The sequence below is a fragment of the Panthera pardus genome, unplaced genomic scaffold (genome assembly GCF_024362965.1).
Source record: "Panthera pardus isolate Hobbes unplaced genomic scaffold, ASM2436296v1 HiC_scaffold_5, whole genome shotgun sequence".
NCBI classification, from domain to species: domain Eukaryota; kingdom Metazoa; phylum Chordata; class Mammalia; order Carnivora; family Felidae; genus Panthera; species Panthera pardus.
Genome location: NW_026526980.1, coordinates 18,496,178 through 18,523,859, shown reverse-complemented (window position 1 = coordinate 18,523,859; position 27,682 = coordinate 18,496,178). Strand labels below are relative to the sequence as shown.

The 27,682-nt window shown below is 46.6% G+C and overlaps 1 long non-coding RNA gene across 2 annotated transcripts; it reads left to right on the top strand.

Moving 5' to 3' along the window:
* The first annotated feature begins 8,075 nt into the window (after positions 1–8,075).
* On the top strand, positions 8,076–15,356 carry LOC128774866 (uncharacterized). 2 transcript variants are annotated; one of them, XR_008419337.1, is made up of 4 exons: positions 8,120–8,183; positions 9,206–9,260; positions 13,167–13,243; positions 15,295–15,356. It is a non-coding gene; the product is annotated as an uncharacterized LOC128774866 (long non-coding RNA). The 2 variants fall into 2 exon arrangements; XR_008419336.1 differs by lacking the exon at positions 9,206–9,260 and having other exon boundaries at positions 8,076–8,183.
* Positions 15,357–27,682: the final 12,326 nt, after the last annotated feature.

Below are 27,682 nucleotides of genomic sequence, written 5' to 3'. Positions count from 1 at the left end.
TTTTTTTTAATTGTTTTAATGTTTATTTATTTTTGAGACAAAGACAGAGCATGAACAGGGGAGGGTCAGAGAGAGAAGGAGGCACAGAATCTGAAACAGGCTCCAGGCTCTGAGCTGTCAGCACAGAGCCCGACATGGGGCTCGAACTCACGGACCGTGAGATCATGACCTGAGCCGAAGTCGGCCACTTAACCGACTGAGCCACCCAGGCACCCCTAGAATGAAATTTTCTACAGGGTTCTGCAGCTTGAGGGACCGACCTTCACCTCAGTGTGTAAAGCAGTGCCTTCCACGGGGGGTCATTATGAGGGTTGTAGGCGTTCCGTTCCTACCGGTCAAGCATTTGCAATGATGCCTGGCATTGTAGTCAGCTCTCAGGAGGGTTGATAGAAGTAAAATGAACCTGGCCTTGATCCTCACTGGCTGGGAGAGCGCGGAGGGCCCCTGCCCTTTCCTTCAGGTGAAGAAATCCCTGGCGGTGAGCATGTCACCCCTTTCCTGTTGCAGGTGGTACTCATGCCTATAGGGCAGAGTCAGCAAATGCTCTCGAGTGAGTAGGCGGTCGGCCCAGGTCAGTGTTTCCCACGGAAGGAATGGAAGGAATGTGAAATGACTTTAGGTGGCACACATGAAATTTTAATAGGTAGGTATTTATTATAGCGTGTGTTAGAAGAAAATCCCAGGTAGCATGTCAGATCCGAGTACTAAAAAAAAGCGAGTTGATTTAAAGAAATGTTACACTGAACAGGTGGTACGTGAATGTCATGAAAATTTCAAAAGCAAGAGGGATTGACCGAAGACTGCGAAATAGGTCTTCCCAAATCTGAGATTTTTGATTCTTTGGGTTTTAAACAAAGTCAGGATACACAAAGAGAGGGGATATTTTCTGGGTTTGGGCAACAGAGGACTGTGGTGGGGACAGACAGACAGCAGCAGTAGGTACACAGCGTCAGTGTAGAGGCGACTACTGTTCACCTTTTGGTGCCTACTCTGGGAAGTCTTCATATGTATACTGTACATGTATGTATATTCACGTGTACGTGAATGTACGCATTCATCTAACAGAATTGGGAACATTCTGTACGTAGAATTTTGTAGCTTGCTTTGTTCACCTGATACCGTAACCCCAGGTTCAGTGTTCTTACCGAAACCTTTTTGTGTTCATTCTTGACTATTTCCTTAGGGTAAAATCCTAGAAGTGGGATTGTTTGGGCATCGCGTAAATATAACTCTTCAGCTTTGAGTACCAGCAGCCGAAGTGCCTCGTGGCATGGCAGTGACAGTTTACAGTTCTGGCGGCTCAGCTGCCCTCTTTCTCATCCTCACCAAAGCCAGGTTCTATTAAACGCTTTTGTTGCTGATTTGATAGCAGATTTACTGCTTGCTGTTTCTGCTTTCATTTTGCATTTTTTGGTTTCTTTATTTTGTATATCCAGTGATCACTTGGCTCTTTGGTGATCTGCCCATTTTTGGCCTTTCTTCGGGGATATTAGGATTTTTTTCCTTACTGATTCGTAAGTTCTTTATGTTTTCAGGATGTTACTATGTGATGTCACAGGTACTTTTCATCGCTTAATATTTGCCTTTTACTTTGCTTATGATATCTAAGCTCACTGTTGCTCATGTGGTGAAGGCAACACTGTATTTGATCCATGCTGTGACACACGTTCTTACGTCTTTGCCATCAGCTGTGATTTATTCTCGATGTGTCCCGCAGTCACTGCCAAGTCGCGTTAGAGTTGTCATCACCTGTTGAGTGGATGTGGTCATTGTTGCTTGCGGCAGGGCCGGATGACTACACCGTCAGCTCTTGGGTGCTTCTGCCCACGTGCCTTTTAAGGGCCATTTGCAGAAGGAGCACAAATCCTGATGCTGTTGGAGAACCATCCATGGATACCTCCTGATGAGATCAAGCAAGGCTCAGTAACAAAACCTGCACCTGGAGGGTCGGTAGCGTGGAAGGAAATCTTGGAGAGGATGATGGTGATCTTTTGGGGATGCAGCCTTGCCAATGCCCTTGGCGGCCCGAAGGTCAATATTGTGTGGAAACTCACAGATACCCCAAAAGGGAAGACTTAACCCTCTTACTACATTCATCCATTTCCTTTCAATCCGCTCAAATAAGCATAAAAGGGCTTTTGCAGGAGCGTCTGGCGGCTCAGTCAACAGAGCATGCAACTCTGGATGTGGTTGTGAGTTCAGGCCCACGTTGCACACAGAACCTACTTGAAAACTAATTAAACAAACAAACGGGCTTTTTCCAACAAGCACATAATTAAAATTGTAAGCAATAAGAAAAACATTAACTAACTGGCAGTGTTTCTTCTTTCTTTTTTCAGTCTTATAATTGATAATGTCTTAGATGAAATATGGCATATAGTTCATGGAGAAAAAGTTTAAAACATAGAGATAAATTAAAACACACACACACACACACACACACACACACACACCAGAAATAGCCAGTACCCTAGTACTTGTCTGTAGATACACACATACGCACATACATGTGTTCACGGGCACATTGGCTACATCGGTTTTTGGCCTAACATTTTTCCCTTCACGGTGTCTTGAACGTCTTGGCATGGCTGATCCTTCTAGTTCATATCTGAGATGACCGGTTAGTGGTTCCTTGTGTGGATCCACCATGTTCAACTGGGCTCCCAGGGGTGACAGAATTCTAAGCTCTGAAACGGGTTGCCCATCTCCCTTTGGAACTCCCCATCAGCAGTGCCCGCTAGTTCTTTGACCCGTACTCTTCTTAGCAGTGCTCTGTAAATCTTCTCGTGTTAGCCACTCTGAAGGGCAGATCAGTGACATCCTTTTCCTCCCAGAACCCACTGGCAGTCTTCTAGATCTGGAGACCAGAAGGAGACGCATGTTGGAGACATTAGAAAGTGGGAGTCGTAAGGACTCGTGACCGGATACGTTTGTGTTCTGTCCCCACCTGTTATGTTTGTGCATCTCGCCGTGGTTTGGGGCCGCTGCACGTGGCTGCAGAGGTCTCTCCCTGGCTCCCACCACCCGCCTCTCTAGTTTCTCCTGTTTCCCCGCTGTTCTCTAGCCTCCCTACCGACTTTCTGTTCCTGGAACATTCCAAGGCGGTTCCTGTCCAGAGCATTTCCGTCTGCTCTTCCTCCTGTCTAGAACGCCTTTTGCACAGCTCTCTCCAGTTCTGTAAGGACCCAACTCAGCCCATTCCCTTTTCAGAGAGGCTTTCCCTCTCACATTCTCTAACGTAGGTCCGTCCGTCCTCCATGCTGTTGTCCTTCATCTGTCACAAGCCCTTCCTTATCTTTGTGTCTGGTTCACTAGTGTGTCCCCAATGGCTGGCACTTAGCAGACACTCACCAAAGATGGCTTGATGGAATCAATAGTATTAACTTGACCGAGGATACGGTTGAGAGGAGGGGAAACGGCTCGTTGTCATCCAGAGGAGGGCGGTAGTAAGTCCAACGCAGAGCTTGTGGAGGGGGGCAACTCGATCAGCTTTTCAGCAGGTAGGGCTGCTGGGCATTGGAGTGAGTGCCTTCTTTGTGGTGCGTAGTCAGGCAGTGGCTTGGTGTTGTTGAAGGATTCTGGCATCGGATGTCAGGGTTGACCAGGTCAGTTCCTCCAACCCTTACGTCCATGTTTGATGTTCGCATCACTCGTCTGTGGTTCTTGGACTGCAGAGACGGCCTTTACCACTAGATGGCACCAGGTGATTCCTTTCAGGCCGGTGCTCCTCAAATCCGCCAACAGGGAGAACACCATCTTCTCTCTTTTTTTACTTATGGAAGTATAGTTGACATACAATGTTACATTAATTTCAGGCATGCAACATAGTGATTTGACAAATCTACATATTACTCAGCCCTCACCACCGTTAGGTGTCGTCACATCTGTCACCGTACTGTTTTAACAGTATTATTGACTGGATTCCCTATATTCCACTTTTCATCTTTGTGCGTTACTTATATGACTGGAAGTTTGTACCTCTTAAGCCCTCTTTGCCTATTTTGTCCATCCCCCCGCCCCCTCTGGCAACCACCACCTTGTTCTCTGTGTTTAAGAGTCTATTTTGTGTGTTCGGAGAACAGACTTTTCATTGCATTTTACCCCAAACACCCACTTCAACCAAAGCTTCACAAAACCGTCTTAACTCTTACAGTGTGGAATGCATACTGATATTGTCTATTTCACTCTATTCGACTGCATTTTCACAGATGGAGACTTGCAAACTACTACACTGATTTTATTATACGGATGGGTCACAATTCATCGTTTGAAAAGCACCGTTTTAGACAGCTGAGCCTGTTCACCCTTGTAAAACTTGGACAGTCGGGGCCCGTAGCAAATCGTGTCCCTTAATGAGTACTTTGTGCATTTCCGTGCTGACTTGCTGCCTCGAGAAGCCAAAAGTATGTGCTTCCTTGTGTGTGTGTGTGTGTGTGTGTGTGTGTGTGTGTGCGCGCGCGCAGATGTGTGAACGTGGACATGAGAGAGACTGGGGGGGATAGGTTTGTACAGGATTAGCACCGACCACAGTCAAGGCAGCGGTAAGCCTTGTCAGTGGACGTAAAGAGAAGATCTCATATCTGCCTCTGGGAGCTCAGACTCTAGCTGGGTAACAGTCACGCACCCCTTCCCCTCTCAGCTTGGTCATCAAGAAACACGGAAATGAGCTCATACACTCAGGATATCACTTAGGATGCTTCAGGGTGTAGCAGGTGACAGAAGCCTGACTCTGTTCGGTTTAAGCGATAAAGACATTTAGAAACTCTCAAAATGTCTGTTGAGAGGTAGAGCGGGGTGCAGGCCCACAGTGGCTCGGCCTTAAGGATCCAGGTTTCTTCCATTACATGTCCTTGTCCGAAGGCTGGTTCCACTCATGGTTGCCAGAAGACCTTAAGTGGTCATTGGGGTTTCAGATCCCTGGCTTAGAACACTAGAACTTTGATTCCCTGTCGTGTGGCCTGGGGAGAGGTTAGGTTACTGTAGCATTTTCCAGGTTGTAGTGCATGCCAGAGAGTATAAACTACAATGGCATTTTCTAGGTTGTAGCTGTTCTGTTTATTTGTTCCTGGTTTTTCCTTTTACTCCTTAAGGGACGTGAAATGACAGAGCTGGGGGAAATGCTTAGGGAGTCATTATCGAGTTTTACAAAACAATTCTAGATCTTTCCTGTGGACCCAGAACTTCTGGTTGAGTAGGGTTGTCTGAATAGTTCTGGCCAGTGAGTTTGCCGAGTGAATAAACGGTTGCACGTCTTCTGGGTGAGGTATGAGGTGAGGTGATATGCTCTCCAGGGTCCTGGGAAAGGAATTAGCAGTCAGAATAAAGAGAGGTGACACATGGCCGCCGTGGGAAGGGTGAGAGGAGTGTAAGTGAGCACTGGGCGGATGGCTGAGTCTGTTTACATTTGTAACGGAGTGATAAATGGGAGTGTGTTGGCCTTGTGAAGTAGATGGTTTTCCTCCTTGACCTGGTTCCTGAGAACCTGAATCTACTGACGTCTACTCACCTGCCTCCTTTTTATCCCTTCCAGGTTTGCAGTAAACATTGGCTACTCGCATGACCCTTACACCCAGCATTTTGTAAGACTGTCTAAGGAGAGGAAGGCCCCCGAAATTAACAGGGGCAAGTGACCCCCTCCCTTCTCACTATTCCCTCATCAGCTGAGAGGCCTGGGGTTTTAGGGATTCATTGGTTTTTTTTTTTTTTTTAAACAATACAAATTTATTATCTTACAGTTCTGAAGTTCAGAAGTCAAATATGGGTCTTACTAGGCTAACATCAAAGTGTCATCAGGGCCGTTTCTTTTGGAGACCATAGGGGAGAGTCTATTTCCTTTTCTTGTCTACCTTCTGGAAACCACCTACATTCCATGGAAGATGGCCCCTTCTCCATTTCAAAGCCGGCAGTAGAACATAGGGATTCATTCTTAACATGAGAGTTGCAGTGTTCCTTCTCTCTGGTAGTATATGAAAAGTGCTTATTTCCCAACATCCTCACCAACACAGTGTATTATGAAACTTTTCATCTGTTTTAATCTGATCCATGAAAAATGGTATCTTACAGTAATTTTATTTTAGATTCCTCTTATTTTTGGGTGAAGTTGAAGATCATTAGGATTATTTTTTTAATATATTTTTTAAATGTTTATTTTGAGAGCAGGCGAGCGAGCAAGAGTTCACTTGCTTGCAAGCAGGGAGGGGCAGAGGGAGAGAGGGAGAGAGAATGAGAGAATGAGAGAGAGAATCCCAAGCAGGCTCCATGCTGTCAGCACAGAGCCCGATGTGGGGCTCAAACCCTTGAACCGTGAGATCATGACCTGAGCTGAGATCAGGAGTCGGACACTTGCTTAGCCAACTGAGCCACCCAGGTGCCCCAAGATCATTTTATATGTTTAAGAGCCATTTATATATCTTTTACTATGAACTGTTTGTTCATGGAAGGAATGACTTTTTTTGGCCTTGTTAAAGTGATAGTAACAGTGTTAGGCTGTACAAGTGATTTCTATCAAGGCAGTGAAAGGATTTGAGACAGGAGGGTGACTTAGTCTCAGCCAGATTGAGAAATTGGCCAAATGACCCTAGTTCTTGTGGGTGCAGGGCATCTTGGCCCTAAAGATGGATCCTATGGGTAGTTTCAATGAGAAATGCGAAGAAATTTTAAAGTGGTGCTTCCTGAGAATAAGGACATGGTACTTACTTTGAGCTGAGGGTGAAACTAGGCATCAGTAAGATTGGACGAGGCCTGGCTAAGAGGCCTTAAGCCTCCCTCCCGCGCTCTTGAGGACACTTTCCTAACAGACGCTGCAGAGGCAGGGCCCCACCATGGTGCCCTGGGTGCTGGGGCCCTGGGCAGCAGGTCAGCCCTCCGGCCTTCCTTCTTCCTCTCCCTGGGTTGGCATCGCTAGACTAGGGCACCACAGTAGAAGAGTGCTTCCCAAACAGCGTGTGGGGAGCATTTTTAAAATTTTTCCAATGTCCAGTCCATTGTGGATGATACTCTGTAACCCACGGTAAAAAGGATTTACTAGAAAAGTAAAATGGAAGAGACATGTAACGTTTACTTATTTTTGAGACAGAGAGAGAGACAGAGCATGAACAGGGGAGGGTCAGAGATAGAGGGAGACACAGAATCTGAAACAGGCTTCAGGCTCTGAGCTGTCAGCACAGAGCCCGACAGGGGGCTAGAACTCACAGACTCTGAGATCATGACCTGAGTCGAAGTCGGACGCTTAACCGACTGAGCCACCCAGGCCCCCCAAAAGAGACATGTAAAAAGACAAGCTCAAATTATTTACTAGTAGAATCCATAGACATGAAATCCCTATGTAAAATTGCAGTAAGTGTCTATAAATGCCACTCAAATTTTGTTCTTAAAATAGTAATACTGTAAGCAGAAGGGCTTTAGAACCCAGATCAATTTTATCTTCCTTTCACCCTCTTATTTCTTGTCTCCTCTGTTCCAGCTTCCCACGCCAGAGCTTAACAAGTCAGTTTATTAGGCACCATTTGCCTGTGCACCGCCCCCCGCCCAACCCCGCCTGTGGTGTTTTACAAACATCCAGGCTCTAACCCGCACAGGATGGAGATGAAGGGAGCACGCTAAGAAACATGGCTGTCTTTGCTTTGACATTTATCTGCCCATTTCCTGACCCCAGAATACTTTCCAGAGGGTCTCCCAATTTTGAGTTTCAGCCGAATTCTGAGTAGCTTTCACTTAGCCACGAAAAGACACATTTCTAAGAGGGACATTTAGATCCCATGTTTTGATGTAAAATATTTTTCTTTCATAGGTAGAATTAGGGGGCGTTGCGTTTTCCTTAAGGTAGTTGATCCAACCATTAGATAGATTGTGCTTATTTTGGTTCAAATGGCTTTAAAAAAAAAAAAAAAAAAGGAAGAGAATTTTAAAGTCATTACTTCTCCCATAAGGTCTCTGGATAACCTAAACCGCTACCCCTGAAGAAGGGCAGAAGGGTTGCGTTTTGTCCTTCTGGTGTGGTGAACTTTGCAAGGCTTATTTCCATCATCACTGAGTCATGGCTTGTCTCTGTCTCTCTCTCAGGATATTTTGCTCGCGTCCATGGCGTCCGTCAGCTTATAAAGGCATTTCTAGGGAAGACAGAATGTCCCTGTGAGATTCTAAATCTTGGGGCTGGGATGGATACCACCTTCTGGAGACTAAAGGTAAATTAAAAAATACCGCCCCCTTGTTTCCCCAATTGTTTAATTTTGTGAAGTTTCCCAGCGGGTTCAAAAATGTCAGGGGCGCCCTGGCGACTCTGTCGGTTGAGCACCCGACCCCTGATTGCGGTTCAGGTCATGATCTCTCGGTTTGTGGGTTCAGGCCCCGCATTGGGCTCTGTGCTGACGGCACAGAGGCTGCTTGGGATCCTGTCACTCTCTCACTCTCCCTCTCTCTCTGCCCTTCCCCCATCTCTCTCGCAAAATAAGTCAATACACATTTTTTTAAATGTTAGAAATATATTCAAAAGGCATGCGGTGACTGCCTGTCTCGCGTCCCTGTCCCCATCTGCTTGCACCTGCTGTGCAACCACTGTCAGCCACGTACGTGATGTCACCAGGGCCCTAGATATGTGCCTTGCTTCTTAGCTCCTGCTGTCACAAACAGGGCTTTTGATCCAAATCCTTGTATACATTCTCTGCGTGTGAGCGAGAGCCCTGCCAGTGGAGTAGCTGAGACCAGGGGCCCATGCATTTGCCGTTTTGACGACAACAAAAGACTTTACTGTCGTCGTGACGGTGTCTTCAGTATAGCTTGGAGATTTGCAAGGCTGGGTGATGGTAACATGACACAAAGCCCTTTTAAGTTTAGTTATTCATTTTGAGAGAGAGAGAGAGACAGAATCCTAAGTGGGGCTTAGATGCGGGGCCTATCCCACGGAGCACGAGACCGTGCCCCAAGCCGAAATCAAGAGTCCGAGCCCAACTGCCTGAGCCATCCAGGTGCCCCTCCATTCTCTGATTTGGTCCCTCACCTCCTTCGTTAGGGTTCAAGAGCAGATATAATTACACTCACTCACAGAAGAGGAAATGGGTCCAGTTAGTGGCAGAATCAGGACCACAGGCCTGTTCTTTGATTCCGGGCTGGAATTGTAGCACCAAACCTTTTCTCTACAACGATCTCACTGATTTGCTTTCATTGCTTTCTCTACGCAATCTCACTGATTGCGTTTTCTTTTTTGTAGGTTTGTACAGATCTCTCTTGGTTCTTCTGTCAGGTCGGTCATGTGGCAGTCATGGGTACGTGCATTTCCCCAGATTCTTGCAGAAGTACACCAAGATAAACTAGAGTGTGTGGGCCTAATGCGACCTGAGTGTGTATTTTGTCCCTCATCAGCTCACCAGATGAGGTCTTTGGTCATCGGTGCCCCCAGCCTCTCTCTCACTGAGGCGAGAAATCAGTGGCCTCAGCACAGCCTTAGTATTAACCGGTTGCCTCTGCATTCTTCATTCAGGAGAAGATAGCTAACGTTTCTGAAGGGCGTGCACATCCGTGACCTCGGGAATGAACATGAGAGCTCTGCAGGTGGGGGGGTGGTACCCAGACGGGGCAAGGCGGGCTCCGAGAGCTCATGACGTCCCCAGGTCGGACAGCCAGTGGCGCTGGAGCATGGAACAAACAACGGACTGCAGTTCGTCCACGTCCAGATTCCCTCCTTGTTCTCTCCAGAGAGCCCTGTGGCTGCTCGGGGGGGGGCGGGGGGGGGGGGCTCTTTGCTATAGGTCGGCGGTGCCTCTGGGCCTCAGAGAGCACGGCGTGGTGGAAGGAACTGGAAGAGAATGCAGTGGCAGAATGTGTGCAGTGTGAACAGAAGCCACGGGAGAAACTCCTCCTTTGGGCTTGACACCCTTTTCAACGTAGTCCCGTGGTTTGGTCTCTCCCCCCGCCGTGTAGGTGGGTTCATCATTACTAAATCTGAGATTTTTATTTCTGAGCAAGGTACACTGAAGCTCATGTGCCCCTTCCGAGGGAAAGGTCATCTGTCAGCAGTGAGGAAGGAGAATAGTGCAGGGTCTGAAAAATTTGGTGGAGTTTTTTCGTTTTGATAATGACATCAGTCTAAAGGGTTTTAAAAAACCTAAGTTTCTTTTTAGAAAAATGATGCTTGTTTGCTCTCTGGAGCAGGAGCTGAACAGGCCAAATTTAGGCTGCCACCTATGTTGGTAAATAAAGTTTTACTGCAACACAGCCAACTCCCAGTTCCTTCCATCTTCCCTGTGGCTGCTTTAGCCCTACGGCAGCAGAGTGGAGAAGTCACAGCAGAGACCGTCTGGCCTGCAAAGGCTAGAGTACTGGCTGTTTACAGCAAGTTCGCTGAGCCCTGTTTTTGAGCTCTACGTGCTTCTGTAAAAGAGGAGGGGAGATCTCATCGGCTAGTCTTGTTGTCTGGTGCACCTTCCACCTGGGAGGGTCCCCTGGCTGCACCAGCAGAGGCTTGGCTGTGGGTCACAGGCTTTCTGCTGCCGCTGGTGTGTGAGCTCGTTCTGTATGACGTCAGGCCCCAAGACCAGTCGAAGGGACAGTTGAAGGCTCCCACCTTCAAGCAGCGGGTGAGAGAAGGGTGCAGGAAAGCCAGTACAACCCCAGACAAAGAATAAAGGGTGAGTGAAACCCTTTAAGGGACCTCAGCTTCTTGGTGTCTCTTGAATCCTATTTCCACACGGCCAGAGGATCAAGGACGCAGGGGGTCAGTCTCAATATGGCAGCCTGTGCAGCGGTCGGCCACGTTGGGTCTCCTTTGAGCCTACGGGATACTCTTCCTCACGGTTGTCCCCGGCTGCCCTCCGGTAGCTATGCACGGTCCCGGTTGCCTTCCGTGCCTCCTGTGATGTGGAGCTACTGGCGAGTGGAGTGGAGTGTCGGAAGGGCTCGGGGAATCCCAGAATAAAAAGTTGAAGCGTCATGTCCCGCAGCCATTTGTTGCCCCTTCCCCAAAGGCAAGAAAGAAGATGTCTGTTCCTTAAAAGCTCCAGTGTGCCTTTTGGAAGCTTTCCCTCCATGGTGACCCCTTAATCGGCATTCTTAAGAGGGCAAGTAGCTGATGAGTGGGAAAGCTCTTTAGAAAGTCGGAAGTCCTAGACGAGCCATAGGATCGTATGCTGTCCTGCATTTGCTTTTGTTCTCCAGGCCTTCTGGAATTTTAGCGTGTCCTTAACTTCATATCGTGTGAGCGAAATCCTTAGAGGGTGTTCTGGAATTTCCTAGCAAAAGTCATCTTCTGGTGTGCTCTAAACGTTTCCTCCAAATATCTTCGGACAGCTTTTTACCAGGCCCTGCCCTATACACGGGCAGGGGAGCGCGGCAGCACCAAGAGAGAACGGTTGAGATCGGTGAGCGTGTCTCTTCTGATGGGTCAGGAGACTGTCTTTGTCTCTGTCTTCCTGTCTCCCCCTTCCTCCCTCCCTCTTTGTCCCCCAGACCAGATCCCCTGAGATTTTCCAAGGGCTGAGGGGTAGCTGGCTCTCCCAGTTCTGACACTTGCCCTTAGGGTCACCTCCTACTGGAAAATGCTTGCTTGTGATTGCTGCCTCCCTGCCCGTCATGCTGTCATGGGGGGCCGGCTCCCTCTCGGTCCCTGCTGTCCATCGCTCGTTACTGTGCACGTAAATGGTGTTCTGCGCAGTTGCTCGAGTCAGAAAGAGGGGTGTCATCCTCACCCCAGCTCTTCCTTAATCCCGGCCCACACCTGCGAGGCCCACCACCGGGTTCTGGGCACCAACGTGTCTTTTTCTTGGTCTTTTTTTCCACTTTAAGGAAGCGGCTCTGTACTTGTGGAATGTAAGTACAGGTGGATACGGAGGCGTTAGAAGAGCGCTTTGGGGGGGCGCCGGGCAGGTCACCAGGTTGTGGAGCGCCTTGTTTCTTTCCCCAAGCCTCAGGGGCATCGGGAGCTGCTGCAGGCAACACGCAGGGTGTCGCTGAGAGTCCAGACCGTGGTGTCCTTACAGTGTGTGCAGTTGGCGAGCTGAGGAGGAGAGAATGCGTTCGTGAATATGCTTCGGGGCTGAGGGATTGATTGGACGTGACAGAGAATGTGCTAGGATGGCCAGGGGGCCAAGGGGAGACCAGGCCGGGGATGCAGAAGGGGGAGCAGGGTCGTGTGTGTGTGTGTGTGTGTGTGTGTGTGTGTGTGTGCGCGTCTGCCACGCTCTTTTACTGCAGCCCTCAGTAAAGATAAATGTACACCCCAGGCCAAGACCTAATTCTAAGTACCCATGTCAATAAGGTTTTTAAGTTTATTTATTTAACTTGAGAGAGAGAACCGGTGGGGGAAGGGCAGAGAGAGAAGGGGACAGAAGATCCAAAGCGGGCCCTGGCCCCACGTGGGGCTCAAACTCACGAGCCGTGAGATCATGACCTGAGCCAATGTCAGACACTTAACCGACGGAGCCACCTCGGCACCCCGTCCCCATGACAGTCAATGATAAAGGCACACACGTGGCACTTACTAAGGCAGGCCCCGTTCTGAGTGTCCCTTGTGTGTACTTATTTCCTCATTACTCCTCACAACCCCGTGAGGTGCTGTCCCTGTCTCTGCTTCGCAGAGGAGGGAAACTTGGCCCAGGGAGTGGAGTGACTTTGGGGCCTCGCGGCAGACAGGCGGTGGAGCTGGGATTCGAACCCCCGTCCCCTGCTCCAGAGCACCTGCCCTTTACCACCCGCTGTATCCTCCCCTCACAGAAAAAAGTAAACGTGTCACAAAACAGTACTCACCCCCACTGTGTGCGATGCTTCGGGATTTTTGCTGTTTTATTCCATTTTATCCCTCAAATGCTGGTCAGCATTGGTGTCCTGACCCTCTCTGATTCATCTCGATCTGCTTTTTGGAAAATTCTGTCAGGTCCTACTCCCCCAGCGCCTCCACATACCCCCACCTCCATCCCAGGCACTGCTCCCCCAGTTCAGGCTCCCCGTGACTTCTTCCCTGGACAGCTGTGAACCCCGGACGCCCGTCCTCCATCCATTCCCCACGTGGAGACCACAGTAATCTGGAAAATACATCTCTGCCCATATCGTTCCTGGATGTCAAACCCTTAAGTGCCCTGATGCTCTTCGGGGCCTAGTACTCGCTCGGTACGTGAAGGTGGTCAGTAAATGTAGGAGTGAATACATAATTCTAGAGCTTACTGCGTGTTTTTCCTCAGGATGAAGATCTTCTCCCAAGTAAATATTTTGAAGTGGACTTTCCCATGAGAGTCACGAGAAAGCTGCACAGCATCAAGTGAGTATGGCTTTGACCACAGGAGAGAGCCCGGTAGGATTCAGGGCAGCGTTCAGGAGGCGGCCGGTCTGAACGCCAGAGACCTCATTTTAGGGGACTCTTCCCTTTTACCCCCTTCCCACCTTCCTTCTGGCCCCAAGATCCCCATTCCAAACTGTCTTCAAAATGAAATGTCCCCTCCCTTGCAACTCTTCTGTCCGTTAATGTAATTTCTCTGAACACTTAATAGAAATGACCTATAGTGGTTTAATTTTAATCTGAAATTTAAAAAAGTGTTTTAATGTCTTATTTATTTTTGAGAGAGAGAGAGGGAGACAGAGTATGCGTGGGGGAGAGGCACAGAGAGAGAGAGAGAGAGAGAGAGAGAGAGAGAGGGAGACAGAATCCAAAGCAGGGCCCAGGCTCCGAGCTGTCAGCACAGAGTCCGATGTGGAGCTTGAACTCATGAACCGTGAGATCATGACCTGAGCCAAAGTTGGACACTTAACCGACTGAGCCAACCAGGCGCTCCAATAATCTGAATTTTCATGTGTGCTCCGGCTACTTCTGTATCTCCAGAGCATAGAAAGGGGCCTGGCTCAGAGCAGATGTGTAGTAAATAGCGTTTGAATGAATAATGGGAGGCCAAATTGGCCATTTACTATATATGAGATAGTATGGGGGCCACCCTGAGTCCATGTTTTAAGAATTCTGCAGTTATAGATGGCGAGTTTGTGAATCTTTGCTGAGAGCTTTGGTAGCACCATGTGAAATGCTTCACTCAGATGATCTCATTGAGTCGTCAGAGCCGACTCAGGAATGACATGCTTTTATTAGCAGTTGAGGAAACCAAAGCTCAAAGAAGTTAAGCTATTTTCCATAAGGTTACCTGTTGACAAAGGGGTAGAGCTGAAATTTTAACCCTGACCTCAAGCCCAAGGTCAGATTTTCTCAGTGGTTTTTAACGTATACTTCTTCCCCTTCTTTTTAAACTAGTCATTTAAACAAAATCTTAAGTCTTACATTTAAAAAATTTTTTAGTAACCATTAAAACTTTCACCTTGTCCTTTAAAGATGTGTAATTCCCACAAGCTAGAAATAGTTTAAGTTTTTTTTTTTCTAACTTATCCTATGGAAACAAGTTTTGCCCTTTTCCAAATACAAGATTATATTACACGGAAGGTGCATTTTATCTAAAAATAATTTTTTTTAATAATTATTTATTTTTGAGAGAGGGAGACAGAGTGCAAGCTGGGGAGGGGCACAGAGACAGGGAGACACAGAATCCGAAGCAAGCTCCAGGCTCTGAGCTGTCAGCACAGAGTTCAACGCAGGGCTCAAACTCACGAGCTGTGTGTGAGATCATGACCTGAGCCGAACGAAGTTGGATGCTCAACCGACTGACCACCCAGGCGCCCCACGTAGTGTGCATTTGAGATGCGCTATGGCATCTGACGCTGTGCAGCCACAGAATACAACCTAGCTTGTTAGGACACCGAGTCAAATGAGAGCAGGTGGGCTCTCACTTAAGCCTAGAGGAGGTTTCTGGGGTGAAAGATGTGTGTATGGTGGTTGCGATACTGAAATCGGCTCTCGGATGTCTAATTTTTTGCACATTCTGGAGGAGAGCAGAGTCATCACCTAAATGTTACTGGACGTCAGGTCTGAGTAGGAATCGGTTTGTTTAGTTGTCTGTGATTAATAATGGTTAAAATTTTTAATTGAGTGAGCAGAAGCAGGAAACGAGAGATGGCTTGGAAAACACTGCAACGTTTGGAAACATACCGCTAGCCTATCTTTGGCGGTTTCTACGTCTTGAGTGTTTCATGATCAGTTTGTGACTTGACGTCAGATTCGGAGAGTAACGCTCACTGACCTACTCTGAGAGCTGATCCACTGAATTTTTCATGTGTGTGCCTAGGGTCAGACGTCATTAAGCAGCAGGCCCTCCTGGAGTCGCCCTTGCTTTGAGCAGTAGCGGTACCTACTGGCCATTTCGGTAGTGGGTGTTTGCGTTTTTTCAGTAACTAAGCTACTTGACTCATTTCTCTCTCTTTCCCATCTTCCCATAGATACAAGCCTTTCTTATTACAACCCATTATAGAATGACATTCAGAGGACACACTGCAAATTGGCAACTAAGTAATACAGTATGGGCTACCTCTTTGCTTTTCTTCCCCTTTCTTTTTAAAGATGGTGTGTGTGTGTGTGTGTGTGTGTGTGTGTGTGAGCGTGCGCGTCTGAGTCTGCGCGTGTGTGCACATGACGTCATAGAGTGTATACTTCTGCATCACATCTACTGTGAAGGAACTTGAAACAATTGTTTGTATGGCCCCTCTTAGATGTCCATAGGTCCCAATCTGAAATCTTTTGAAAAACATTTCAGTGAGTTGCAAACATTTCAAATATAGGAGCTTTTTCCGGAAAATCTTTCCTTGGAAAAATCCAGTCCGGCAGCCTCAGACCCTGACTCCTACATGGCTGCTTCGTTGAGAGGGAATGCACATGCCCACCACTGTTGTCTCGTACCTGACCCGCTTCACCTGTTACATTAGGTCCTTGGCCCCGGGGCTCAGTTTTTCCCCGTAAGTTTTCAGTATGAGTGTTTCCAACAACTCTTTCCTCCCTTCTAAGCCTTTAAAACTAACGTCACAAACACTCTTCCAGAATGTTCCATTGTGTTCAGTGTGTGTCTGACAGAGAAGTTCAAGGGGCTTATTAATAATTCAGGTCAGAAAACATGCTCAGAGAGGATGGCCTTAGATGGTGGGCACAGATAACACAGGAAACGTCAGGCAACTAGACAGGCCTCTACACCAGCACAGTGCCCTCGTCACGCTCCTAGTGAACAGACTCCCACAGAAACTAATATCTCCTCCATCCTTTGTTTCCCTCGTACCAATTTTAAGTAGAACCTCCTCAGGCTTTGCCATTGGCTGGCACATCTGCTTTCTCTACATCGTAGCCGTCATACTTTTCTGTATATTTGGTTAATATTTGCGTCAGAAGGATTAGCTGTAATGAAAGGTTAGTTAGCACTTTGCATTGCCTTCGACCCATCAGTGTAGAAGCATGTGAAGTAGAAAGTAAAGACCCTGCGCAATCTCTCCCCCCACGACGATAACCACTGTGCAGGGTGTTTTCTCCTGTGGATGGACAGTGTACCTAGAGGCAGGTAAATTTCACACGTAAGAAAATACACATGTAAATAGAATCCCGTGCCCGGCCCGCAAAAGGTTCAGTAAATTTTTGGTGAAGGAATCTATGCATATATTGAATAAATAAATATATATGATGTAGATCAACATGTATTTGTTGAAAGAGTGAATCTATACTTCTATAAATAAATAAATACAGTTATATGTATAATTTTAGTAAAGCGAATAATTTACACGTACTGTTTTGAAACTTGTTCTTTGTGCATCCTAGGGAATCACGGCTGTCTTCATGTTGCCAGATTAGATCTACCTCGTTATTTCTGGTGACTTCGTAGTACTCCTCTGCATGGAAATTCCATTTTACTTAACGTATTCGCTACTGATGTTCCTTTAGATTGCTGCCTTCTTTATGGTTTCCTGTGAGACAGTTTTGTAGAAAGCCTAGTTATATGTGAATATTCGCAGGAATTGCCAGTTCAAAAAATTGTACCTTATGAATTCTAATAGCTACTGCCAAGCCGTGCTTCAAGACCCTTTCGACTAATTTGTATTTTCACCAGATAGATGCGGGTTCCCTTTCCCTACACCCTCGCTAACACTGGCTACTACCATTTTAAAAAATTCCTGCCAGTCTGCCAAATCTATGAATTAAAGATTTTTTTGTAACTTTGTTTTAAATTTTTTATAACTTTGAACGTGCTAGTGAAACGGAGTACCCTTCCTTCCTTCTGTTGGCCTGTGGGATTTCTTGTAAATTTCCTCGGCTCATATATTTTCCAGTTGCATTGTTTCATTTCCTTTTCAATTTATAGGAATCCTTTACAACATAAAGCAATGTTCTTTGATATAAATCCCTCGTCAACTGTTGATTGGCAGATTTCTTTCTTAGCCTTTCACTTGGTTTTTAACTCTGGGTTTGTGTCTTGTGTGGGCAAATTTTCTAGTCCTGTCCTTGATAGTTTTTGATCTTGCCATCATTCTGGGAGACGGACAGTTGAAATAAAAATTAATGAAAATACAAATGGGAGTGAAAATTTGAGAAAAGTGATAGGCGATGATAACACTGACACATTTTCATTGCAAAATTGCCCTATTTCATTAAACCTTTGAGGCTGTGATTGCAAGAATCACACTATCTATTTACCGTCAGGAAAGAAAAGGTGCTGATAAGTTAAACCGAAACGTTATTGACTGATGCATCCTCATTTCAGAAATGTGAAACTGAGAAAAAATACGCATCTTGAAATTGATCATTTCTTAAAGCTGAAATATGCACGAGGTGAAACTTAAAAGTATATAAATGGGCACACAATGAAAAGTCAGTCCGAATGAGTAAATCAAGGGGGACGTCTGGGTGGCTCAGTCAGTCAAATGGCCAAGTCGTGATTTGGGCTCAGGTCAGGATCTCACAGTTCATGAGTTTGAGCCCTGCACTGGACTCTGTGTTATTAGCACAGAGCCTGCTTGGGATTCTTTCTCTCCCTCTTTCTCCACCCTTCCCCCGCTCTCCCTCCCCCCCGCCATCTCTCAAAGTAAGTAAGTAAATGAACCTCCATGTACCCATCAATGAACTTTTAACTGTGGCCAATTTCATCTGTACCAGGTTCTAAAAGTGTAGTCCTGGACTAGTGACATCACCACTACGGAGCATTGGTTGGAAATACAGATGTCTAGCTTTTGAAAGAATTTGACAAAATGTCTACTTCTGGAAGATCTGCTACATCAGAAACTCGGGGGGTTGAAGCCATCAGTCTGTTTTAACAAGCCCGCCAGGTGATTCTGATGACTGCCAAAGCTCGAGAACCACTATAGAAACCATGCTGTCCGATCTCTGTGGGAGTATTTTCAAGCAAATGTTATCATTGTATTTGTAAATACTTTAGAAGCTATTTTCTTTTAAACATAGTATCTCACAAATTGGCACGACATTTAGAGAGTGGCCAGCCGATCGGTACCAATACTTAAATATTTTACCCTTTGACCTCCTAATTCTACTCCTAGAGACCTACTTAACTGGACAGGTGCTTCATGAGGTCTAAACAAAGATGCTCATCGCAGTGCCTCAGATGGAGAAAATTTGGAGATACCACAGGCCTAATCGTGAGGGCTTGGCTGAGTAAGTTGTTTTATCCACTGATGGAATGCTAGGAAATCATTACAGACGATGATGTCATTGATATTACTGTTAAGTAGGAGAAGCAGTTTTCAAAAGAAGAATTGGCCCTCTTTTCTTTTTCCTGTGTGATGTGTGTGTACGTATTTGTGTGACAGAAAATGTGCTTATGTTGTGTGTATGGGTTTATGTTGTATGTATAGAAGAAAGACTGGAATGTTCTATACCAAAACATTAATAGTTGGAAGATGTGATTTTCGTTCATTCCACCCTCCTCCTTCCTGATTTTTTTTTCCTTTTTGCAGTGGGACATGTATTTCTGTAATGGAGAAAAAATAATAATTGAATTTTGAAAAGAAATCCATTGAAATGATCACCTCTGGATGAATTTCTGTTGAAATGATAATCTCTTCTTGGCTTTCCAAATGGACATCTGTTGGATTCAAAGAGCTATGCCATTATTGGAGCAGATCTCCGAGATTCACCTGAACTCGAAGAGAAGCTAAAGAAATGTAACGTGAATCCACAGTGAGATCTTCTTTTAACCTCTTACGCGTTTGTGATTTCATGCGAATACGAAATAAGGTCAGGTGAAAGTGCAGCATGATACCCGTGTTCCGTTTTTAATTCTGAGATGTTTATCATTTCATTGCTAGGAGGGAGGTTTTCTAAGTCTTTGAGAAGCAATGTTTCTCCTGTTTTCACATCAGAATCACGTGTGTTGCTTTTATAACATACTGATGCCTGATACCATAAAGTTTGAGAGAAGATAATTATATGTATAGAAACCTATAACTGCAGGGCGCCTGGGTGGCTCAGTTGGTTAAGCGTCCAACTCTTGATTTCTGCTCAGGTCATGATCTCACGGTTGGGGAGATCGAGCCCCATGTCAGGCTTTGCGCGGAGAGCTTGGAGATTATATTAAGTATGCGTGTGAAAGCAGTTGAACGGAAATTGGCGCATAAGCTATAATCTGTAGATTATGACAGTTGCGGTGGTAACCAGCAGCAACCCGCTGCGAACGTAGAAACACACCATTTGGGCAAATGTGCTACGTAGCCAGGGAAATAATCACTTACAAATCAGGAGAGCTCTTGGGATGCCTGCATGGCTCAGTTGGTTAAGCATCCAAGTTCTGATTTCGGCTCAGGTCGTGATCTCCTGGTTCATGAGATTGAGCCTCACATTGGGCTCTGTGCTGACACAGCCTGCTTGGGATTCTCCCTCCCTCTCTCTCTGCTCCTCCCCTGCTTGCCCTCTGTCTCTCTCAAAATAAGTAAATACACTTAAAAAAAAATTAATCAGGGGAGCTCTTGATAGGCAAGTTTGCCTCAGTCCTGGAGATCTACAAAATGGATAAGGAACAGCGGCTATCACAAGTATTAGAATTACATTCATAGTTCTCTGGGGTTCATTTGTGCTCTGTGTTTTCCTCCGTGGGCTGTTTTTGCTTCGCTTAGACTTCTCTTCTGAAAAGTATTAATCCTGTTTTTAATGTTGGCGAAGGCTGCCTCTTAAAAATACACTGTAAACGTGTTTAACTTTTCACTTTCAAATAATTCAAATTTGTAAAAAAAAGTTGCAAAAGTTGTACAGGAAATTCCCACGTAGCCTTCTCCACCTGGCTTCCCCCCATGTGGTAATACTGTATGTAATAGTCAGTGCCTTTTGCATTAAAAAGGTTTTTGGAGGGGCACCTGGGTAGCTCAGTCGGTTAAGCATCCGACTTCAGCTCAGTTCACGATCTCATGGTTCATGGGTTCGAGCCCTGCATCAGGCTCTGTGCTGACAGCTTGGAGCCTGGAGGCCTGGAGCCTGCTTCAGATCCTGTGTCTCCCTCTCTCTCTGCCCCTCCCCTGCTTGTGCTCTGTCTCTCAAAAATAAATAAACATTTAAAAAAATTTTAAATAAATAAAAACGTTTTTGGAACTGTTTTTCTCTAATTACCAACCTATTGAGGCTTTGAAACTTTTTTTTCCACTCACTTACTTTTTCTAATCGTTCCTATTGATATAATCTGGGGGTTTAGACTTAGGTTAAAAAAAATTGCTTACTTTAAACTTCCTTTTAATGTTTTTCTTTCTAATTTTCAACTTCATCTGCAACTTGGACTTCATTGTCTATCCTCTGGATTTAGTTCTCTCATTCTTTGTACCATGACCCAGTTGGGTCCAGAGAGCATTTGTAGATATATGCATACATATGTGTGTGTGTATTTGTATACACATACATATATTTTTATTTTGGAGAGAGAGAAAGAGAGGATGTGCAAGTCAGGGAGAGCGGTAGAGGAAACGAGAGAGAGAGAGAAGATCCCAAGCAGGCTGCATGCTCAGCATGGAGCGCAACACAGGGCTCAATCCCATAACCCTGGGATCATGACCTGAGCCGAAATCAAGAGTCAGATGCTCAACTGACTGAGGTACCCAGGCGCACCTGGATATATATTTTTAATTTCTTTTAATGTTTATTTATTTATTTATTTATTTTTTATTTTTTATTTTTTTAACGTTTATTTTATTTTTGAGATAGAGAGAGACAGAGCATGAACGGGGGAGGGGCAGAGAGAGAGGGAGACACAGAATTGGAAGCAGGCTCCAGGCTCTGAGCCATCAGCCCAGAGCCCGACGCGGGGCTCGAACTCACGGACCGTGAGATCGTGACCTGAGCTGAAGTCGGACGCTTAACCGACTGAGCCACCCAGGCTCCCCAAATATTTATTTATTTTTGAGAGAGAGTGCGAGCACGAGCTGGGGAGGAGCAGAGAGAAAGGGAGACACAGAATCCAAAGCAGGCTCCAGGCTCTGAGCGGTGAGCACAGAGCCCAATGTGGGGCTCGAAGCCATGGACTGTGAGATTATGACTTGAGCTGAAGTTGGATGCTTAACCTACTGAGCCACCCAGGCACCCCTGGATGTATATTTTTAAGTCACTTGAGTTATACAACATTTCCTTGTCAAAAAAAGAAAAGAAAAAAAAGGAAATCCTGATGAACAGTAGCAGTGGATAGTCGGGACTGTCAGGTCAAAGCCAGCAGCACTTGTGGGTAGCCTTTCTCTCTAGCGATCATGAGTCCAGGCACTGAGTCTAACTGCATGGGTTACATTCTGACACTAACGTACACGATGTTCTTTTCAGCAAATTGCTTGGGTATTTTCAGTTCAGACAATTTACTTGTTTTGAAATTCCCCGCCAATAAAAATAGGCAAAAGTAACCTACTTGCTTTGTGAGAAAAATAGCAACCAGCCATGAGGAACAGCAGCGTAAAGGGGCAGAGAAGGAGGAGGATCCAGTAAAGGAGTCAGAAGGAGCCGGAATAAATCAGCAGAGCTCACATGATTTAGGGCTGCCTGTGTTCCCTTCCAACTGTAAAGCGTTTAGAGATTTCTGTAGGAGTTTATTGCTTTTCCTGTTTCGTAATTTGTTCGTTACTTCGGGTCTGGTAACTCAGACCGCATACTAATGTGTCATTGGCTGAAGACTGTTCGTGTTGTTTTTAATTCTTGATGATAAAAGTTTGTGTAAGAAGAATTAGATTCTGTTAAAGGCATAGCAGTATTTCTGCATTTTATCAGTCAGCTTTTGATGTGCAACAAAATCTCTGCAGCCTCAGCGGTCTCGAACAACTCACAATTCAAGCAGTTCACAAGTTGCTCAGGATTGTGTGAGGGGACCATTTGGACTGGGCTTAGCTGGGTGGTTCTTCCACTGGAGCCAGCTGCAGCTGAGGTCCCCTGGGGTTCACTCCTGTAGCTGGGGTCCCCTGGGGTTCCCTCCTATGTGGATGCCTCATTCTCACGCACAGGGCCTCCCCTCCGATAGCAAGCCAGCTTGGGTTCATTGCCACACGGGTTCAGGCTTCCTAGCAAGAGGGCAAGGGCCAACGTGCAAGTGATTTTCAGCTTCCGCTTGCGTCGTGTTTGCTACTGTTGTATTGGCCACAGCAAGTTACAGGCCTAACCCAGATTCCAGGGGAAGGGAACTAGACTGCCTCGGAGCAAGGGGTCTGCAGGGCCACCTCGTCACCATGTGCGGGCCTGCCGGGGGAGAATTTGTAGCAAGCCAGACAAAACCTTGCTCAGTGCTCACGTTGTTACGGTCTGAAACTTTGGGTCACAACGGGCTCTCCACCTCTTACCGCCTTGATAGTTGACGTGCTATCCGGGGCTTCTCCTCTTCCTGCGGTGTGCACCCCAGGGTTTTCCTGCCCTGTCAGCACTATCCGTGGCTGCCGTTAGAGTCCCGATTTGATGAATACATACTTATGTGCCTTTTTTCTTCTCTGAAGATTGCCAGCACTGCTGATAACGTAACACGTGCTGGTGTACATGACTCCGGAGCAGTCGGCCAACCTTCTCGAGTGGGCAGCTAACAGTGTTGAGACAGCTACGTTCATAAACTACCAACAGGTAAAAGGAAGCTCAAGACCTTTGCGTGCTGTATGCGTTCACGTGGTGGCTAACCCTCTCTGAGCAACGTCAGTATAAATTTCCACTCACTCTTTTCCTTCCGCCTCTGGCCACACACACATCGCCTTTTTAAATCGATTCTAGCAATTCCCAGCGTTCCTGATTTCTTAACTTCCTGCAAACTCGCAGCCAGGGTTTTTGGAACTTCTCTCTTGGCCTTTACAAAAACTTTGTAAAGTTCACATTTTACCGTTGTATTAATTATAGAGTCATAGATCGTGATGGAAGGAATTTTGGCTAACATATGGGTGTCAGGGTAGCGAACCCTGATTCCTTCCGAGGCAGGCAGCTGATGCAGTGGAGGAAGTTGGCCAGGTGTAAGGCAGACAGGAGTGCTGGGGACTCTGGTGAACCAAAGTTCACCCCTGCTCAGTGCCACCTCGTTGTTCCCATGTGGACATGGGAGCCTGGAGTTGAGAACCCCCAATTTTCCAGAAGCTACAGTGTAGAATTTTAATGTAAAATTCCTAATTTGTAAGATCCCCGAGTTTGGCCCGCTGGTTGCCTGTTTTTCTCTTCTGATGTGGTGGGAAGGGTTCTGTTTTAGAGCTTTGGAATTATTCAGCGTGGGTCCGAGTCCTGGCCCTGGCTCTTATGATTGGCCGGGTGCCCTTAGGCAGAATGGTAGGGTGGTTGGGAGTCCATGCTCTGGAGGTAGATTGCCTAGCTGTGTGACCTGGACAAGTTTCATAACCTCTCCGTGCTGTCTCTTTATCAGGAAAATGAGAATAATAACAGTCCCGACGTTAATAGGGTGTAGTGAGGAGTAAGCTAGTTAATTTGTACAAGAGCATTTTCAGGATTGCCCAGCTGCTGAGCAGGTTATTAGCTGTTTTTGGATCTTTTTGAGCCCCAGGTCCTTGTTTTTGATTTTGATTTGTTTTTTAAGTTCTCTACTTATTTTGAGAGAGAGCATGAGCAGGGAAGGAGCAGGGTGGGGGTGGGGGTGGGTGGAGAGAATCCCAAGCAGGCTCTGCGCTGGCAGCCTGGAGCCTGACGTGGGGCTTGATCCCACAAACTGTGAGATCATGACTTGAGCCGAAATAAGGGTTGGATGGACGCTCAAGTAACTGAACCACCCCGGTGCCCCCGCCAGGGCTTTGTTTATAAAGGGATAACTTCTCTGGGCTATTATGGGAGTTCATGAGATGATGTGTAGCGGGGGGCACACGTGACTGAATACATGGCGGCTAATTTTATTGCTTATTTCATTTTAACTTTATTGATTTTATTTTTTTCATCTCATTTTATTTTTAAATTCCATTACGGATGAGAGCAGTAAAGGCTTTGCCCCGTGTCACATAATTATGGACAGATCTACGGCTAGACCTTACCTTGGTTGACTTTCTCACCCCTTCATGCTCCAGGCCACATTCCCGTAGAGGTGGTTCTCGGTTGAGTTTTCTTCCTTCCTTCTGTGTAACTGGGGGCATTCCTCAGACTCAGTCTTCAGTCCTGGTGAGTGGATATAATGGTAGCTGGCCTCATCTGGCTTCTGTAAGTCCTGGGAATCTGTCTTTGCTTGCAGGATACCAGGACTGGGGAAAATGAATTCTGCTTGCTTTCCTTTTTAAATTTATCTTATTTTTTTAGCGTTTGTTTATTTTTGAGAGAGAGAGAGAGAGGGCGCGAGCACGGCAGGAATAGAGAGAGAGGGAGACACAGGATCTGCAACAGGCTCCAGGCTCTGAACCGTCAGCACAGAGCCCGACGCGGGGCTCAAACTCACGAACTGTGAGATCGTGACCTGAGCCGAAGTCGGCCGCTTAACCGACTGGGCCACGTAGGTGCCCCTGAATTCTGCTTCGTTTTCACACATTGTGGGTGTTCACCCTGCTCTGTTCACCTTGTTTCATTCGTGCGTTCTCTTATTCAACATCAGATAGCAATGGTGGATGAAGTGAATCTTGACCATGGACCCAGTCACTTGGGAGCAAGCCTGGGGATGTGTCCGTTTTCACTTAATTCAGCAATTTCCTAACAAATGCAAACCATCAGCCTCCTCAGGTGTACTAATTGCTCACATGCCTTCCATGATTTCCTAATCAGTATTTTAAAATGACAAAAACCACATGAATGATGAAAAAAACTTTTTTTAAAATATTTATTTATTTTTTAGAGAGAGAGCGAGCAGGGGAGGGGTAGAGAGACAGACACAATCCCAAGCAGGTTCCATGCTGTGAGCACAGAGCCCAGTGCGGGGCTCAAACCCACAAACTGTGAGATCATGACCTGAGCCAAAAATCAAGAGTCGGTCACTTACCGACCGAGGCGCCCTGAGTGATGCAAATTTCAGTACTGATATAATAAGGGTAGCGAACTTGTAGAAGTTGCTTGCTATATAGCAGGCACCTTCCATGAGTGTGACCTGTATTAACCTACTTGTCAGGTAACCAGGGTGTGGCGGGTGTGGCCGGTGAGGGGACCGAAGCACAGAGGGATTGGACAGCTTGCTGCCCACGGCCGCACGGCCTCACGGCTGGTAAGTTTCAGGCCAGGATTCAGACCCAGGCAGGAAGACGACGGAGCACGTGCTCACAGGCACCCAGTGTGACCATTCATGCCACGTAAGCCTCACACGTCCACCAACACAGAGTGATGCTGCTTCTTGCCTGCCACCGTTGTCACAGGAGCTCTGGGAATCATTTCGTATAGTAAACTGTTGACGTTTTGGGACAAAGTAATACTAGTGCGCGGTGTATTATGTATGTTTTGTGACATTTGTGCATATAGATACTTAATTAATGGTTAATGGTTTTTTTGAAGTGGTAAATGGGGGGCACATGGGTGGCTCAGTCAGCTAAGCATCTGGTTTTGGCTCAGGTCATGATCTCACGGCTCATGAGTTCGAGCCCCACGTCGAGCTCTGGGCTCACAGCTCGGAGCCTGGAGCCTGCTTCGCATTCTGGGGTTCCCTCTCTCTCTGCCCCTCCCCTCGTTCATGCTCTGTCTCTCTCAAAAATGAATAAACATCGTAAGAAGGGGGTTTTAAATGGTTTCTCATTAGATAAGTAACACCACATGCAAAACTTCAAAAAAAAAATCAAATAGTACAAAAGGGTATGCAGGGAAAGGTAAGTCTCACTTCTACCCCGGACCTTAGTGAGTCCTCCAACCTGGGAAGCAACACTGCCAGATTCCAGAATTATTCTGTGCATATATAAATGTAGCTAGAGATTTTTTTTTCTTAAGGGCAGTACAGCCCTCTGTACTGTACTTTTCGAGAGTCTGTTATCTGAGAATCATTCCACATCTGTATCTGTGTCGGTATGTGTGTCTACGTCTGTACCTACATCTACTTGGATGTCCTTTTGCTGTTTTCATGGCAATGTAATATTTCATTAAACGACCATGCCACAACTGCTTTAACCCCAGCGGATGGGCATGTGAGTCCTTTCCGTCATAGGTCCCGTTACACATCACGCTGCGGAGTAAACCCTCTTGCACCTGGCGTGCACGTGGGAGTCTACCTGTGGAGCAGCCGCTCAGTGGTCTGACCGGCTCCCGGGCCGAGCGCACACCGCCCGGTTGCCCCGCAGGGGGCGGCAGCAGACGACGCTCTCGTCAGCCCCGCGTGCCGGGCCCGCACCCGACTCCGTTGACTGCACTGGGTATTAGCAAACATCAGCCTTGACGGCTCAGAAACAGAATACTGTTGTCTGATTTTGCGTATTCGAGAAGCCCTTCTGGCATCGCCCAGCCTCCTCTTTCCCTTCCCAGGTGAACATGGACGACCGACCGGTTCGGACAGATCGTGATCGAAAACCGGCGGAGGCGACAGTGTGACCTGGCGGGAGTGGAGACCTGCAAGCCGTGAGAGTCACAGGTCGGAGAGCAGGGCGGGGACATCCTTTGGTACTCTTAACCCCCCAGGGAAGGGCACGCTCCCTTCTCAGATCAGAGAATGTGAGAAGCCCTGTCGCGTGCCCACCTGAACGGGCAGCTGGGGTTCCACGTGGGCCGCTGGCTCGTCACGCTAAAGAAGTCCAAGACCTGGGCCGCCATCTTGGTTGGAAAATACACATTCCCATTTCCCATACCCTATTAGTCCAAGTTTTCAGTATGCATATTTGCAAACAACATGAACGTAGAGGGAACAGTAGGACGAAAACCCACGTCCCATCAGCCAACTTTGGTGACTCACATCTTTCAATATTGTTTTATTTATCCCCGTTTTTTGTCGGTGTTGTCATCGGAATATTTTAAGGCACATCCAGAGAGTATAGCATTACCCCCATAAATACTTCCATGTGAATCTCCTACCAGTAAGCATTTTCTTCCCCCACCCCGGGAAAATGGTAACATCATCATTGTACCTCACACAGCAGCCGAAACTCCTCCATAGCACCTACTCCACAGTCCGTGTTTGGATTTCCCCAGTTGTTTAAAAAAAAAACAGAAAAAAATTCTATAGGTGGTGTGTTTGAAACAGGATCCAAACTTGGTCCAGACTTTGCACTTGACACGTCGCTTACATTTCTTAGAATCTGTAATAGAGAGTTTAAATATCTTTTATTTATTATTTTTTAGTTTGTTTGGTTTTCTCTTTTTTTTTGCTGAGGAGACACCACCCACCCCTGCCCCTATTAAATAGGTGAGATTGTCACATTACCCCTCGAACGCACTCTTGCTCACAGAGAAGTTCCTTCCTTTATTTCACCCACTGTCAACAAACTGCATCATGAGAACTCACTTCTTCTAGCCATTACTAGTTCTCCC